We start from the raw sequence: 12,842 nt of genomic DNA on the forward strand, positions 1-12,842 counted from the left end.
GAAGAAATGCATAGCAGGAGAATAATGCTTGAGACAATAGCAAAAGTTAGATATGTAACCACCTAGTGGAGAGAGACATATATATCAAGAAAATGGAGTCACAAAAGGCATGCAGAAAATATCATATATTTTTTAGGAGTCTCTTTTACTCAAAAAAGAAAATCATTTTCTTCTCTTCACCGTATATATAATTCACACATATTTCTATTAATTCTTCTTATTTGATGTTATTGCTTATTATTGTGACTCTCTGTATTAATTATTGATTCTGGAATTATTTTATTGGTTCATTGGCAAGGAATACCAAGTGAACAAATGGTAAGGAGTTTCTAAAAAAGATATGCCAGCAAGCATAGTATTTCCATGAGAAATAGTATGGTCCAAGAGTATCACATTCGCACATGGTGCTAAAATTTTTACGATGCAACTATTAACAAAATGTAAATGGTTTGTAATTCAGAATAGGAGTTTGTAAGGCATCCTTTACTTTGCAAAACGCAAATATTAGTTTCACAGAATACCCAATTTAGCTTCCATCGCATTGATAACACGAGCAACACACTGTTCAGCAACCAGGTCATATTCAGAAACTGCAATTTATCAAATAAAAGTAACAAATTTTAAAATAAAATAAAAAAAGTAAAATAGAGAATTTTAACTATCTTTATAACTTAACAAGTTAATACAAGAAACCTACTCAGTAGACTAAAGTCAAGACACTTGTGTTACAATCATGAAAAATATATATATTATTCCTCCAATTTTCATGTGATTAGAATGGAGTGATCACAATTCACAAAATCTTCTTCAAAATTAATACTTATAATAACATTGTCTCACAAAAGGGGATAATGTTGTTAGCATACTTGTAATATATTTGTTACTACCAATCCATTGTATCATTGGTGTTAGTAAGATAAAATGTGAGAATTAAGAGTAACTCTTTAAAACTAAAAATAGCAAGGTTACAATTAATGTTACCTTTAACGGAATCATCAACATACTCTTCCATTTCTTGATTGGAAATTTGCGACGCACCACAAAAAAATAAATCCATTCACTAGGAGCATTTGTGATGTAGTCTTGAAGGTTCATTAAACCTTGGGAATCATCACCAGTCATACAACCTGAGTCAGATAATAATGTAGCAGTTAAGGAGATACTATCAAACAATAATGAATTGCCAAAAATATTCCATCAAACTTGACTTACCTATTTTTCGAGTATTAGCAGGTAAATCCTGGAGTATAGTTGAGAAGTCATTAATTTTTCGCCAGATCAATTCATTGGTCGTAGGATTCACTATTGTTCCAGTTTGGAATAACTCACCTAAACACATGTAAGTATAATATGTATGTAGCACACATTTAATTAAGCAAAATCGCTTTGTTTGGAGGAAAAAATAGTAGCAAAAAGGAAGGAAATAAAAAAAAAGAATTTGGATAGTTTAAATAATATTTTTGTTTTTATATTATAAAAAAAGAATATTCTATTTATATAAATTTATTTCTTAATTTAAAATAAATAAAGTTAAATTGATATATTAATACAATCAATCATCATTATAAAATTAAATATATCAATAAGTTTTGGAGAAGAAACCAACTTATTTGTTTGTAAGGATAATATGGAGAAGTCAATTTTGTCATTATCACTTTAAATTTTTAGACTCATTTTCCATCCAAATTTAGAAGAAAAATTTTTGTAATAAATTCAACATACTCTTTTAAACTATCTATTTTTTTTTCTAAATTTTTTTCAGACAAATAAAAAAATTGAAATTTTCCTTCCTTCTCTTTTTCTTCTTTCTATTTTTCTCCAAACAAACAACCCTTAGGCTCTTGCAGCCAGAAATACCACATATCATGAGGTAAAAAATTCTTTTAAAATGAGATTTTTTTTGTTCATAGTATTTCCTAATATGATAAATCAAGTAATAATTTGAACTCTATTTAAAGCTCTAGCGCTAGCAATAAATTACTGCATATACAAGATGGAATTCAAATTTCCAACACTTATTTAAATGGACGAGTGAACTAATCACTCGACCAATCCAAAATAATATTTTGAAACGAGGAGTTAATCATCGTTTTATTCATAACTTCTATTTAACAAGACCAATGCACAAAGGAAGTTACAAGTCGCAAGTCCAAGGGTGAGAGAGACAAAAATGAATTAAAAATGAAGATGCTATGTAAAAAGCAAAACAACTACTTTACCCAGCAAGCGCTCAAAAGTTAGGTGTCTAGTTATTGGCTCACTGTTAGGACTCAGCTCATAGAATCCTCTGGGTCCAAAGTCAACATAGATGTGGCGTATAAGCCCGGTAGCATGAAGACCACTTGAAAGAATTAGGTCAAATGGCTGAACATTCAATAAATAAATAAATGTGAATTATATGATAAAGATGTAAGTTTACAGATTTTTCCTTTAATAGGATGAAAGAGATATTGCTAAAGATAGGACCCACATTTTGAATAATAATAAAATAATAAAAAATAACTATAAAAAAAATTTATACTCTCTTTATACTATTTCAATTTGTACAGTAGAGTGCCCCATAAATAAATATACATCATCAAAGCATGTAATTGGTAGCCAACTTGAAAAATGAATGCTGGTTCTTTTGTCTTTCTGAGTAATTAGTTAAAGTTAATTATGGAGAAAATATATATTAGTTTAGTTATATATTAGTTTAGTTACCTAACATTTTACTAAACAAATCGTCACAAGTCAAGAATCGCTGTGTTTTGAACTAATTAATCGCTAAATAAAATTATTTAAAGTAACAGAGACAATGATTTCAACGGCTGAATAAAATTCCTTCTAGATTAGCAATAGATAGATTGTTCAATTCAACTTAAATTACAAATTATGTATGTATATTTGAAGAAAATAAATATAAGACTTGAGTTACTAACCCTTTGATAAGTGGCAGCGATATTTTCCATACGAAACGTGAGATTTGGCACGATCTGCATCGGTAAAATGCAATTACGAAATGTAAAATAGAATCAAATATAATGGGAAGCGGGGAATACTAGGAACTATTTTTTTATTGAAAGAAAATAGAAAATTAGTTAGTATGGATTTAATTTTAGGGAAATGCTAGGGGAACAATGAAAATTTTGAACAACATGAACAACTACCAATCAAATGAAAATACATTACACTCTAATTTAATGCTACTAATCAAATTTACTCTTTTAATCCTATTAATTCACATTGTTTACACATTGTTTAAAAATTTTGTTGGTTACCTATAATTTTCCTACTTTTTTTTACCAAATGGCACTTATTAAAGTTGTTTCAACGAGAGATATTTTTGTAAAAAACATAAATGCATTACCAAACAATATACCATTAGCTAAATGCAAAAAAAGAAAAAAAAGGAACGAGAGAAAGTATGAAGTCTGATTCAATTTACCCCAGGAAAATCATCTTGAGAGTCAAACTTAAGGTTCTTCAACAAAAACATGACACGTGCTTCACCTTCTTCGTGGACCCTTCCCCCTTCGGCCTTGGGAAGGTAAACTGTGACCTTCTATTCCTCTTCCCGACATTCTTATTTCTTGGACCCACCAGCAGCAATTTGCCAATTTCTCTTTTGGAAGTTTTTTTGAATTGGGAATAGAGAAATAAGCGGTCGTTTTCTAGGGTTTACTATTTTCATCTCCAATTTTAAATAAATGTTTAAAATTAATTATATACATTTTTTAGTAGAGGAAGAAGAAGGTACTACTAGTAGAAGCAAGTAAGAGAGAATCACTAAACATGAACCCTACAAACTTATCAAGCTCTTCACAATCCATCCATCATTCTACATCTCTGAGTATAGACCGATTACCCGCTAATTTAAAGAAAACTCTTGGCAACAAAATTGATCAGTTAGTAGAATTCACCCATGTTCCTGAAAATTTCCGAACCCCAGCCACTGAATACCCTCTCATAAGTCCCTATTCTTTCTACCAAAGACAAAAGAAATCATCCTTCACTTCCATTCGCCATCTTATCCATAGAAACCCTTCTCCTCCTCCCAAAGAAGTCATCCAATCCTCCCATCTACAACAGTGTGGTCTAAAAGCCACTACTGCTGAACAATACATAACCTTGGAGATTCTTCCAGAACTCATTCAAAACTACCAAAATCAGGGCTATACTCATTTGCATCTAGGAGCAGTCAGGCTGATTCTCACTCTTCATAGGAGAAGATCCCTTCCTGTAACAGCCAAAGTTACTCTTTTAGATACCACTTTCAAAGAATACCAACATGCATTGATATGAGCATTAGTAACTACACTCTCAAACGAAAGTGTCATCCTCACTATTGCACCTAATTTCACCATGAGACTCTCAGATCCAACGATATGTCAAAGGTTAAAGATCCAGATTCAGTTAGTTGGAGTAACCCAGGATTCTAATGCTGAACAAGCCACTTTGCACCATCAAGTCCTCTATAGAGTTCAAGATCATGCTCTTGACCTCAATCTCCCGAACACTACAGGAGAAGCATTATTCATGTTCACAGATAATGCAAGAGGACCAGCAATCGTAAACATTCCAAGAATAATTACCACTGATGAACTTTCTTCTATCATTCCATTGGAATGGATTACTGATTATGAGAGAGCTTTCCCGAAAGAACAGGTTGATGTTCACACTACAACACCACCAACTATTACGCATAATAGTGATGGAACGGTGACCACTGTTTTTCAGAGACCTAGAATTATCAAACAAACTTCACTAAAAGGACCATCCTTCAGAAGGATCAATATGATCTCTCCTGTTCATGTACAGACAACTCATGATCAGAATGATCCACCGGTGCACTTTTATGAGAACAGAAAATATGTTTATGTTTCTCATATAAATGGCCACTTCATTTGGGATGTTGATCCCTCTATGTGTGATTCTGATTGTGATTGTGCCAACCAATGGAGTGACACTGATGATGAGGATTATGCTAAAAGACGAAAGAACAAGAAAAAGAAGTTATTACAGGCCCATGCTCCTTCAAAAGACCGAAGCCTCCTGATGATGATAAAGCAGCTCCGATGGCCAAAAGGAGACCAATGCTCAAAAAGACAAGATTGTCCAAAAAAGGCTCTATGAATTATCTTTATCAGTCAGTCAATACTATCCCATTCATTGCCACTCTCAAATCTTATGAAGAAGAATTTCTACCTCTAGTGACTCAGACTGATGAAAAGAAAATCACTAGAAGACCTTATGTGATTCCTCAAGGAATTACTCTACATGGACATCAAGCAACAACTTCTCAGGAGAAAGTACTTAATTGGCATACAGATAATGCAGTCAGCCAAAATAAAGTCTTACTCCGAATTGATCACACCCTTGATGCTCTAGTAGAAAAAACTGAAGGTCTCTCAGTATAAATAGGCTCTATGGCAGAACAGGTTGCTGAACTCAGAAAGCGACTATCTGCGCAAGCTTTTCAACTTGACCAATAACTCAAGACCTATATTGACAGTAGGTACTTTGGCCCAGAATTCCACAAGAAAAATAGGGAACTAGATCAAGTCAAGGCTCAACTTCGACAAATTGAGATGGACAAAAGCAAAACAGCTGTACCCCAAGCACTGGCTATAGACCCACTATCCATGTATCCTAAACCATATCCTTCATATTCACCTGTCCTGTTCCCTTCAACATATTCACCACCAGAAACCCCAGACTATGATTCTATTTTTAAGTCCACCTACCATTTAGCCAGACAAGCAAATACCAAAAAATTCATCTCCCCCCAAGGACGGAATTGTTCATCCCAGTCTCAGCCTTCTTGCCAACCCAAGCCTCATCCTCCTTGGAAACCAGGAAATTTTTTCAGAGATGAAAATGTCCCTACAAAAAATAAAGGCATCAAAGAAGGATCGCCAGCCCCAGGACGATCAATTAATATGATCTCCTTAGACAATCGATCACACAGCGAAGAAATCACTGAAGAATTTGAGGAAGGGACTACTGAAACCGGAGAAGAGACAGATGATTGGTCTGAAGAAGACTACAAAGCAGACCTTTCGGCAATAGCCATGGTCAACCCTGTAGAAGAAGAAGAAGAGGAAGAAATAACCTCTGAAAGGGATGAACCAACAGCTTCATCTAGCCATACACAGACAGGGTCCTTTGAAGTTAAAACTTCCAACAAATGGTTCACCTTTTATGATATCCCACCAGCAAGGTACAGAGAAAGGTTAAATGAATTTAGTGCTTGGATCGAGACCAACATGGCCAACCCAAATCTCACAAGCAGACAAGTCCTTGCAGACTTCATAAATCGGATGACTGGCAACCTCCGGGAATGGGCGAATAACCTTTCTGAGTATGAAAGACTCCAGCTCATCAATGGTACCTCTTCACAATTTCTAGGAATAATACATCAAGAATTCTTGGGAGACATTACGATCATTCAGAAGAGGAATTCTCAAGAATATTTTGAGATGAAGTGTTGTTCACTCAACAGAAAAGACTTGGAGAAACACTACAAAAAGATGTCTGCTAAATATTATCCTCTTGGAGGAAATAATAATCCGCCACTTAAACAAGTCTTTATTGCATCCTTGCCAGATGAACTCCAGCCAGAGCTACACCGAATGATGATGGCTCTTCGCAAAGAAGTGGCTACCACTACCATTGGAGAAATATACCAACTGGCTCTAGTCGCTCTTGACAAACTGTGTGAACAACAACAGATGTTCAAACAGCTCAGCAAAAATTCGAGCAAACTCAAAGGAGCATGCAATAAATCTTATTTGAAGATCAAATGCAAAGATCCAAGCACGTGTGAATGCAAGCCAAAGAAAAAGACCCATTGGCAATCACCAACCAAAGTATTTCATCAAAAGGCATTTAGAAGGGGAAGAAGGAAGCAAAAATACCGTTATTTCAAGAGAAGAAAGCCCTAAACTAAGTCAAACAGATGTTTCATCTGCAGAAAACAAGGACATTTTGCTAAGTCATGTCCCCAAAAGACAAAAAAGGAGATAAAAATGCTTCAGTCTTAATGGATGCGGCTTTCATTGTAGACGAAGAAGATCTTGAATCAGTACTTGAAGAACAAGAAGTTAAAGATGGAGAAACTGAATATGTTTTTCAAGATTCTGATTCAGAAGAAGACCTCCCACCAAAGAGATCAATTTTTTCTATATCCTCCTTTGCACCACCCATAGCCTCCATTACTACAAAAATTCCTAAAGGATCAAATTTCCTAGAAGAAGAACTCGGATACCTTAGATCCTTAGGAATGAAACAGATTGATGGTACTCCTCGTCCTCATTTCGATTTAAAAGTCAAGACATCCGTCTATGACCAACCAACAAAGGCTGTTGCATTGATGGATACTGGATCTTGCGCCACTGTCCTAAGACCACATGTTTTGCCAAAAGATATCTGGGCACCCTTTTCTAAAAGGTTCACTACAGCTAACAGTGAAATCTTCACCATCAACCTTATTTCCAAAAAACTCATTGGTTTGGAGATTTTTTGCAGGCCAGACCACTTGGCTCAGGGTGCTGGGAAGCTATCTCCCAGATAAAGATGTTCTATTTGGCTTTGATGCATTCTTCCAAACTCATGGATTGCATATCAAACCCACTGGCCTAACTTACAAAGGGCAGTTTTTGCCTTTTGCGGGGATGCAAAGCATTTTTGAAATCCAAGAAGCTCCAGAAGAATATAGAGAGATCCAACAACTACTACTTAGTGCTTGTTGTGACAGTCATGACCTATTCAATCATCTTGCACCTTTGTAGAAGAATCCAGAATTCTATGTTCGTCTCCCTTTCAAAAAGAATGAAGACATCAACCCAACAAAGGCTACGCATTCAGGAATGAACCCTGAAGATCTAAAGTTGGCAAGAGCTGAATGTGCAGCCCTTCTTGTTCAAGCACTCATTGAACCGACCAATTCTAACTGGGCATGTCAAGCATTCTATGTTGAAAAAGGGCTGAACAAAATAGAGGAAAAAAGAGGCTTGTAATTGATTATAAGCCACTTAATGTCTTCTTAAAAGATGACAAATTTCCTTTACCAAAAATCTCAGTTACTACACAGAGGTTAAGTGGAGCAAAAATATTCAGCAAGTTTGATCTAAAGGCTGGTTTTTGGCAAATTGGGCTCCACCCTAAGGATCGATACAAAACAGCATTCTGTATCCCTGAAGCCCAATATCAATGGACAATAATGCCATTTGGACTCAAAGTAGCCCCATCCCTTTTTCAAAAGACTATGACCAAAATCTTTGAGCCCATCTTACACTCCACTCTTATTTACATTGATGATATATTACTGTTCTCAAAAGACAATGAAGCCCACAAGGCACTGCTGGCCCAATTCACCCAAATCATCAAAGATCAAGGAATCATGTTATCAGCAAAAAAGAGCTCTATTGCCAAGACAAGAATCGAATTCCTTGGGATGGTTTTCGAAGATGGATTTTTCCAACCAGGAGAACATATTGCCAAAGAGCTACTCAACTTCCCGGATGAGAACATGACAGTCAAACAAGTCCAACAATTCTTGGGAATCGTCAACTACATCAGAGACTTTATCCCAGATGTGACTAAACACACCAGCCAGCTGTCAAAGCTCTTGAAAAAGAAGCCCCCCACCATGGGGACCAAAACAAACCACAGCTGTCAAAACCCTGAAGAAGATAGCACAGGACCCCCCTCCTTTAAAGATTTCCAGCACAGGAAAAAGAATATTACAGACAGATGCTAGTGATGAATTCTGGGGAGCTGTGCTACTTGAAGAGATTGATGGGACGAGACATTACTGTGCGCATGCTAGCGGAAAGTTCAAAGAATCTGAAAGACATTACCATGCCACTTACAAAGAGATTCTTGCTGTCAAAAGAGGGATAGAAAAATTCAATTTTCACCTTAGTTCTTATCATTTCACTGTGGAAATGGATAACACCTCTTTCCCATCGATGCTGGAGATCAAGAAAAAGATCTTGCCAGATTCTCAACTCTTGCGATGGAAAGACTGGTTCTCCCGTTATAAATTCGAGGTGAAACACATAAAAGGCCACCAAAACACACTGGCTGATTTCCTATCTAGGCCAACCAAAGAACCACCTCCCAAACCAATAGAACCAATCCCAAAGCCAATCCACTACATCTGCACCATGAGTTCTTACAAACCCTCATACACCATTCCATTCCTTGACTGCCCTCTCCACAAAAGCCCATACAGAAGAAAGATTGGCCCTTTCCCACTCCAAGCAACACCCCAGACAGAGTTCCAAATAGATAGTCTAGCCAGACAAACCTTGTTTTACTGGCTACACCAGCTCCTTTTCATAACCCAAATCCATCCAAACCCAAGGTACTTTGACATGGACACCCCCTTTTGCACTGTGCCAATAATCCAAGGACCTATCCCAGAAGAAATGATGTGGTATATCTGGGCTCTTTCTTCCATATATACATGTGCTATCATATTGCCCCTTTTTCCTGTATATCACATCCTGTGTAACCGCTCTCAAGCCCAGTCTCATCTAGTCAGGTTATTCTCTATGTATGCACCACTTGAGGCATGGAGAAGAATGTTGTATAATATGATCGAGAGGCACCAACTATGGAATAAACCCTCTAAAGCAAAACGAAAATTCTGTTGTTTTGTCACCTTACAGAGGAGTTATTTTACTGGAAGAAATTCTCACACCATGAACAGAGTCGATATTGTTGGATACTCTACCATGTGGCCCACGGATGAGAAGACAGTCCTGAATGCCTTGGCCAAATACCTTTGTCAGCTTTGGCAACCTGGTTTATATGGAGAAGGAGACGTAGTTAAAAGACTCCCGTTTCAATCAGAGGTTCCCCCAATAACCCTCCAAGAGTTCCAGTCCAGATTCATAACTTCTGGAATAGTCAATCAATTTGGACAATACTCTTTTTATGCCCCAATTTATGATCCAAGAGACCAGCCCAGCACGTCTACACATACACCAAACAGAAATACTGAAGAAGATCTGAATTCTGAAGATCTAGGTGGAAGAGTGTATGCCTTACCACCAAGCCCAACTAGAGTTGATGCAGGAATATCCAATGATGCTGAAGGCCCAAAATCAGAACCATATGACCCATATCTGCAAGATGTCCAAGATCCAAATGAAGGAAACACTGAAGACCCGTTTCTCTACCTACAAGACCCAGATACAGATTTCAGAGCTGTCAATTTAGCTTCTGACTCATCCTTCTCAGATGGTGATGGGACCCTTCTAGAAGACTATTTCAAACCGTCTCTTTATTAGGACACTGTTGTTCCCACTATGTATAATTATGAGTGTGCTAAAATAAAGTGACTTCAGTCACATGCTTAGAAAACGCCAAAAAAGATAAGGCTTATCCTTATCCTCCAGTTGGCATTGTATGATAGGTTTGTTTAGATATCACTTCTATCTAGAGACCTCTATATAATGAGGTGCTCACCTCAGTTGTAATCAAATCTCAAGAAACATTGTAATATATCCACTTTTTCTATCTCACAATGTTCTGAATTCTCTTTCTCTCTCTAAAAGCTTAGCTATTTTTTTCTGTATTTTACGCATTTTTTGTCTTATTTATTTCGTAAATAATTAATTAATATTATCTAATTTTTTAACTACATATTTATTTATGAAGACATAATTTTTTTTAAATGAACATTTGTTTAAATAAAAAATTTAGTAAGGAGTAATGATTTTATCTTTCTAAATTATTTGACTATAAAAAACGCAATGAAATTTTTTTATTTGGAAGTTAAAAGGATGTCTAGAAATATGAATTTGAAGGGTTACTATTTTATATTCATTCAAAACAAATAACTTTTAGAATATTAAAAAGCTAAAAAACAATATATTAAAAACATTGAAAATTTAAATAAATTTGTACTTTAATTTAATTATTTCCCTTCTAAAACCCTTAAACTTTGTCTTATTCCAGGTGAAATGTGATTATTAATATTATTATAGATAGAGTAATCCATCACAAGGAGGGTAAGTGCCAAGAAAAAAGCGTGTGGTTTTGGTTCCCGGGTTAGTAGTGTATTAGTAAAATAATAAAGGTTTAATTATTCTGTTGGTCTTATAGTTTTGCAAAATTTTTAATTAGGTTTTTATACTTTTTTTTCTTTTAATTAATGAGTCTTTGTACCAATTTTTTTTAATTGGTCCCTACGCTTTTTTTTCCTTTATTTAGGTCTCTGTACCAATTCTTTTTTTTTTAATTAGATCCTTAAAATTAAGCCAATTACTACTAAGAGAGACTTAATTAAAAAAAAATTAATGTAGTGACTCAAATAAATGGAATACACATCATCATCAAAACAAGCACCTAAAGTTTTTTTTTTTTTTAATGTTATTAGGCATATAAAAATGGAAAAGAAAACAAATTAATATTAGAAAGAGATGAGGACCCACACGGTTTCTTTGTTCATAAAGGTTTATTGGACCATGAAAGAACATGGATGATGCCTACTAGCACACAGCACGGAAGAATTGTGGCATTGACTGAGTCTCAATTCACATGGCTGCACAATCCTCATTTGGTCACAAATCACTTGTCAAGAAAAAGTTCACATGCCTTTATGACTCTTTAAATCTCTAAATCATTCCTCCGGTTATCTTCTTTGATTTTTAGGATATTAATTTTGATGTATTATTCGTGCAAAATAGTAGTTTATTAGTATTGTTTAATCACATATTAGCATGTATAAGATATTTAACATAATTTATATGGTGAGAAATTAAACACTTTTACTTGTAGTATAATATATGAGTAGTGATTTGAATTTATAATCTTACACAAAACACAGCAAAATCCTAACAATATGCCTAGTGGCTTGATTTAACGTTGTGCAATTAAATTCAATTTTCAATTTTGAGTTTCTTTTGACTTTTACAATTGTGTCCATGTTTATTTATGTATTTATTTCTTTTTGTCATGAATTGTGTCCATGTTTAGTAACATTGGCTTTGGTTATTCATGGTTTCTCTTTTTTGGTCATGGTCATGTTTTGTTTTGACGATGTCATTAGAACTGAATGGGCTTTGAGTGCTGAGGTCCAATAGGTACTCATTAAGATAACCATTTTTGCCCGATTCAACCCAACATTCAGCCAAAAATTATGACTAGTAAGAAGGACAATCTAACAAAATAATCCTTAACATGTGGGTTGGAGAATACCGTTTGGGTAAACAAAAAAAAGACATTTGAATTTTAATATTATCGAAATACAACTTTTACAATTTGGATACCAAAATACAATTTTTTAGAAATCTATGCAAACCGCGGGAAATTGTATTTTGATATCAAACTGAACAAGATGTATTTCGATAATATTAAAACTCAAATGTTTTATTTTGGTAAATTGTCTTAGTAAGAACTAAGAACTAATGTCCCACATTAAACCTTACATCATAGGATTCAACAATAATATATGACACTGAACTAGTCAGAACTAATGACCAACATCAAACCTTAGACAAGAGGTGGGGTTTTTTCTATTTATGTAGAGTTAATATGTACAAGTGAGTTACATAAATTCTTAATCAAACTTTCAAGATCTATGCTAATCATCAAAGAGTAATTTTGTCTCATTTAATAAAAAAAGTAGCATCGAGATTACAACAAAATAATATAAGATACAGCATACTAAAATAAACATGAACACAGCTAAGAGTTCTACCACTTTGATTCGGTTCATTCATTATTCTAGTCTTCGCATTTTGGCATTTAAAGGAACTTCCTTGTAAGATTGAACCTTCTCTGCTGCTCTTCTCAAGGGTCTTCCAAAAGAACTTCTTGGAGCTTCATTTCTTAACTTTGATCTT

The sequence above is a fragment of the Arachis duranensis genome, chromosome 2, assembly GCF_000817695.3.
Source record: "Arachis duranensis cultivar V14167 chromosome 2, aradu.V14167.gnm2.J7QH, whole genome shotgun sequence".
Taxonomy (NCBI): Eukaryota; Viridiplantae; Streptophyta; class Magnoliopsida; order Fabales; family Fabaceae; genus Arachis; species Arachis duranensis.